At 40.6% G+C, this 6000-nt stretch overlaps 1 protein-coding gene across 2 annotated transcripts in view; it reads right to left on the minus strand.

Moving 5' to 3' along the window:
- flrt1a (fibronectin leucine rich transmembrane protein 1a) overlaps positions 1-5146 on the minus strand; it is a 51364-nt gene extending 46218 nt beyond the window's left edge. Inside the window, exon 1 of one of the 2 annotated variants that reach the window (XM_061055674.1) lies at positions 4563-5146. The gene's annotated coding sequence lies outside the window, so the exon portion shown is untranslated. Of the gene's footprint in view, positions 1-4558 lie in introns of both variants that reach the window. The other variant, XM_061055675.1, reaches the window with a different exon arrangement.
- Between the last annotated feature and the right edge of the window lie 854 nt (positions 5147-6000).

Genomic DNA, 6000 nt, shown 5'->3' on the forward strand with positions numbered 1-6000 from the left:
AACACATTTTAAACTGGAACATTCAAAATATTAGACATATTTGCTTAAAAAATCACCCAAAAGTGTGTTTTCTATACCGTATATAATATACATATATAAATACAAAATAATGTTTTGAATCATAATTTGGTGTTGCTTCTTGTAACGTCTTACAACCAGGATAACTCAAATATATTCAATTCATGCTTAAAGTGTGCAGGCGTGTGAAGATTTGGAGGATGTTTCTCATTAACCACATGCATCGTGTCACTACTTATTGTGATCAGGTCATATTTAATAGTTCTACTGTTGAGAGAAGTTAATACCTTCCTATAAATGTGTGCATCGTGATATGATTTGTGTTCACTACTGATTCCTGAAACTCTCCAGAGCATTGGGCTCATCACAAACTGATTTAGTCGCTGAGAGTGCTTTCAATGTTTTGCTCCCTCATGTTAGTCTGAGAAACAAAGTCACCTTAAAGCAGAGCATTTGATCATCTTTGAAGATTTTAAAACCAAGAATAAGGATCATCTGACCAGTGTGTGCTGATGCTTTACTGCTCAGTGCTGCTTATTGTATTATATTGTCTGATTGTCTGATATTAGCTTGTTGTTGGTCTGTTTATTCTTAGTCTGATGATTCTCTTAAAATAAAATAGATGTTTTATCTCTAATGGCAATACTTCTCTTAAAAAAAACCTGTTACATTTAAAAGTTTAACATAAATAAAAAAGTCTCTATTTTTCATTATATGTGTGCATCTGACATGTTGCATTCAAATCAAACCTTTACGTTTTGTAGGTGAATGTGTGCTGTTCTGCTATCAGAGTGACTGAGCAAATACAAAGATCTGACATAAGATTCATATATGTAGCTGGTATCAAGCTAGTTTGACCACATATCAAGTGTAATGTAATAAAGTATGTATAAATTAACATTAATTGACTGATAACTTACTGTTAAATGTAGTTTGAACATAAAGTCAGATACTCTTGATCAGCTGTAATGGGGACAAACAGTCAAGCATGACACATCCCACGTAGGCATTAAAATGGGTGTGAGTCATGCATTAGTCTAGATTTACTTCAATATATTTTATATATATATTATATATTTTGTACTCTTTGGAAAGTGTTTCCATGTTTCATAAAGAAGAGACGTTTTATACATCTCTTCTGAATAAATGCTTGCATAATTCCCTTTTTTCTTATAGAGGATAGTACTGGTGCATTTCTGTTATCAGTGTTTTACTACTATGACAGTGAAAGTAACCCTGCAGGGTCCATGGTATGACTTACCTCACAATTAACAATCTGAGTGTATAGTGAATGTCAGTACTTCCTTCAAAACCAATCTGAACTTGTTTTTATAAGCTGTTTTAATCCTGCTGTTCAGTCCACCTCCAGTCTGCTCTGACAAGTTTCCACCTACTGCCCAGCACAGTCTCTGCAAACCATCAATTTTTCAACTCTAATGGCAACAATGGGGAGCGGGAAAGCTGTCATTCCTGTAATGACTGTGCTGTCATGAAGATAATGGCTACGCTATTATGTTTTATAGACAAGAAGTTCACATATTCCTGGTTTGAGCGAGAAGTGCTGCCGCTGAGGGAAGTTAAACTGGACTGAAAGTGCACCATTTGGAAGGTAACAATGAGCGGAATAAGGCAGTGTAAAACAGAGAACGATGAGTTAAGACATAGGTTGACGACCCCTGTTTTACTGTTTTCAGCCTGTTCAAAATAATCTCTATATGTGTTTTTACCTTAAATACCAAGGGAAAAGTCTTCATGTGAAAACATTTAGGCAAAAAATAATAATTTTGGATTCTTATTCCTTCAAAAAAAAAAAACCTGCTGGTGTCAGGTGATAGGCTGCGCTGGACATCAGTCAAACATCAATAACATCAATAAGTCAGTCAGCAATGTTACCTTTCATTCACAGCCAGTCGAAATGGGCTCTAATGATTTGGGACTGGCTTATCACTGGCAGCAACAAGAAGAGGCTTTGATCGGCTACAGGTTGCCAAGTAAGACACACTCAAGTAAGACGGTCATTATTGAAAGAAAGCCACAGGCGAAATGCAATATTAAGTAGCTCCGTACACATTATAGTGCTTAGTACACAGCTGCTAAGCGAAGATGTTAGTAAAGTGGCCAACAAGGGCGTGCTGCTACAGACCAAACGATTTTACATGAGGGATGAACAGGATGCAGAGTCAGAAGAGATGCAGATTTAAAGACACACGTAAAAGTCCAAAACAAATACAGTGAGCAATAAAAATCTCTGCCTGCTCTCACTCTCTCTCTCTCTCTCTCTCTCTCTCACTCTCTCTTAAGCTGTTCCAATCATCACCCCTACAGTCCTGACACTTCCAATGTATCATGCAGCGTTTTTCAGTTGTATTTATCTTCTGGGTTTGTGTGTAATGTTTTGAAGTATTTGCAGTGCATTTGCTGTGCATGGCTTTTTGCAGATAGTTTTTTTTTCTTTTGCAGCATGTTGCAGCTGTTGCATTTGTTTTTTACTTTTGTATGTATTCGAATATACCACCTATTTTTTCTCATAGGCTGTTGTTGCACTTTTGCCCTTGTTGACCATCGGATAATCTTCTGAAACAAATAACCAATATTTTATGTTTTTCTCTTATGCAATAAAGTAATATTAAGGTGGCTGAATCCTGCAGTCGTAGAAACATTGCAAATACACTCTGAAAGAACTGGACAGCAACATAAACAAATACAACAGGCCTGCTGACAGGCAATAAATAGTATTGTACGCATAAATAAACCACAACCTCTGTGCTCTAATCTGGGTTTTGCATGATTAACTTCAAATCAACAAATAAAAAAAATAGCACGCTGCAAAGGCACACAAAGACCCTCATACTACTATAAATACCTCTCACTAACAATACAATGAGCCAGCTTTATCTACAAACGAAGCTGCACTATTCAATAAGCATGTTAATGACTGGAGGAGGCTGTATGCATTGTTTGGCATGAGCTGGTCATCCAATTTTTAAATCCCAATGGACTGCTTATTCATTGATGTATAATGAAGCCATGCAAATCATCTCTGCAGCATCAGCATCACACCAACAGACCTACTAGAGGCACTTTTTTCTTTAAAAAAAAAAGGTATAAGTCACATGACTGAGCAATGTAATCAGCGAGCCCATTCACTAGGCTGCCATCATTACTGGCAGACACAGGCCTCACTGCCAGCCAGTCACAGGGAAGTCCGTCCAAGAATACCTCTCTTTCCCGCTTTCACAAGATGAGATCCTTTGGAGATGCCATCTGTTTGTCTCTCGCCCGTGTGTGCCATGCGCTCAGGTTAGATCAAGTTATTGCAGCAGGCACGTCCCCCAGCCTCTGCAGCTCGCTTTTTCATGTGTGTCCTCATCACCATGTTTTGTTTCAGTGCCCCTCTGTGGGCTTTAGCCAGAGATTCCTCGAACCTTCATCCTGATTTTTAGCACAGGGGACTATTTAATGAGCTGTAGTGGGAATATAGTTTATAGTGTGTCTAGCCTGTGAAAAATCCCTTGATACCCAGACAGTCAGTTTGAAATAGTTTGAAATAGCTGCTGTTATCAAAAGATTTGAGCAAGGCACCTACAGGATGAAAGAAGCTTTTCTTCGACTGATGACACAAGATGCTGCAAAAAAAGCATTAAAATTTGACTCATTTTGCTTTCTGGAAGCATTTTTTCCACTCCATCCACATCAGTGAGTGCACTTACACGTCCCCGAATCATCCTCTGAAGCACAATATTTATGCATATTTCACATGTTTGGGTTTATTTCATGTTGTTTTGATTTCAGCTAGATTGCATCCAACTGTTTCACCGACTTAATGACAATTTAATGGGCATGCATGGTGGGAGGCAGTGCTGCAGGAGTGATATATGCAGTAAATCGGTCCAAGAGTCAGATAAGTCAATGGGAATCTGGCAGTGGAGGTGGGGGAGGTGGGATTTCAGGTTTAGACTCGCCTAACCAACTTTGACACCCCGAGAATAACAGAAAGGGGGATTTGACGCTGATTCTTGATAGTTTAAATGCATTTTTCTTCACATCATTTTTAAAAATGCAGACTATGACTCGTTCTTATGCACTACTCGCCATAGTTTAGACGACTAAACTTACATGTTGTTGCTCAAATATGCTGTTTTTATTCATTTTCTTGAATCTAAATCTGCCTCTGTCTCTGCTGTAATCCATGTGGCTTTGATGCTGTTTTGTCTTTGTTTGCATTTAAATCCAGACTGGGCCTCGGAACCAGAATTAACTGCTTCTAAACGCGACTGAAACCCTCATCCTTTATGAATGGTGTGGCATTTTGCAAAGAGGCATTGCATTGTTTCCCAGACAGACCTCGATTTTTTTTCCCCCCTGCACTGAACCACGCACAATATGTGCCAAACAGACTACTTGTTGGGCTATAACGCGCCAGAAAAAAAAAACACTAAATGAGTATTCTTTTTTGTCTTTTTTGTCTTTTTTTTTTTTTTTTTCAGGATGAGATGATGGAGAGCATCTTGTCAGTCCGCGCGCATCAATCAAAGCTCACCTACCGGATGCTGCTTCCTCCACGCTTTCTTTCTTTTTTTTCTCTCGGCTGTGTTTCATGCACAGTCCGGCAGATTTGGCCGCCCTTTTTTTTCTCCCGCACGGGTCCTCCGGTGTCCTCCACGCGCAGGTGTGACCACAGTCTTGCCTTGTTGTATTCCCATATGTTGTCGCCAGAGCGATTATGAACGCCCCGGTTGATGTGTGACTGGATAGCCTGTGTGATCATGTGCTGCCAGCTCCTTTCTCTCTCCCTCTCTGTCTCCTCTCGTAACTGCTCCCTCCGCCCGATTATCTCCCCGCTGCGGCACTGGCTACATGCTAATACGAAGAAATAAAACGTGCCTGACGCGCTGGCCAACTTGTGCGCCTTATTATTATGGCAATTAGTCGCCGGACCGGTCCGTGCTTGCTCATCCGTGCACCTTTTTGCGAAATCCGCTGCCTCTCTGCTAGATCCGCGATTTGTGCTGAATAAATTGCCCCTGAGACGCTTTGGTTTATTTTCTGAGAGGGGGAAAAAAAAAAAAAAAGACTGAAAGAGAGCGAGAGAGAGGGTGAAAAAAAAATGTGTCCAATCTGCCGGATGAGTCTGTAGAGAAGAGGAGGAGAGAAGGAGTGAGGCGTAAAGGATGAAGAGGATTATAGGAGGAGGAGGAGGCTGGAGCACATTTGTGAAGCCTTTTCCTCTATATGTCATTTGAATAACAGAGACACAGTGCATATTTCTCAAATGTTACCCTCTCATCATTGCTCTACCTCCTCTCTGTCTCTCTTAAACTCAACTGGTCCCCTGTTTCTGAGGGATCTATCTATCTATCTACATGAAGTGTTTCTGTGCATATGCATTTTGAACACTTTCCGACTTGCCCTCACTCTCTCTCCCTATTTGTCACACTGATGGATGTTTTTTGGGGGTTGTTTTTTTTTTTCCTTCTTCTTTTTTTAATTAGAGCTCCTCTCTGATCTGTGCAGCATGTCAGCCAGCTTATGGTTCTGTCCAATCATGGCACCGATAGTCCAAGCCTTGACAACCGAGTGTGTTCTCAAAGTGGTCCTCAAATTGGTCGGACATCTGTTCCCCGTCCCTGGAGTGATGTGGACTCGCTGAGGGAGGATCCGAGCCGAGGGAGGACTGAGCTCCAACCAGCTGCCTACATTTCAGCTGTGCATCAGAAAACCAACACGTCGAGCCTGAGATCTTCCCATGAGTCAGCTCGGTGTGATTAGGTGTGGCACCGCTTCAGCCTCACTCTTCATGTACTAAATGTGTTGTTTCCTGCATTCCCATCATGGTTTTAACCCCTCAGTCATGTTCTAAGAAAAAAACTGGGATGTGATCCGTATTAAAGATGCGACTTTTTGACAGAAAAAGGCATAACTGTAAGCAGAGATCAGTGGCTCTTATAATTACAATGCAGAGCATCAACGTATGACATTAAT

The sequence above is a fragment of the Labrus mixtus genome, chromosome 14, assembly GCF_963584025.1.
Source record: "Labrus mixtus chromosome 14, fLabMix1.1, whole genome shotgun sequence".
Lineage (NCBI taxonomy): Eukaryota > Metazoa > Chordata > Actinopteri > Labriformes > Labridae > Labrus > Labrus mixtus.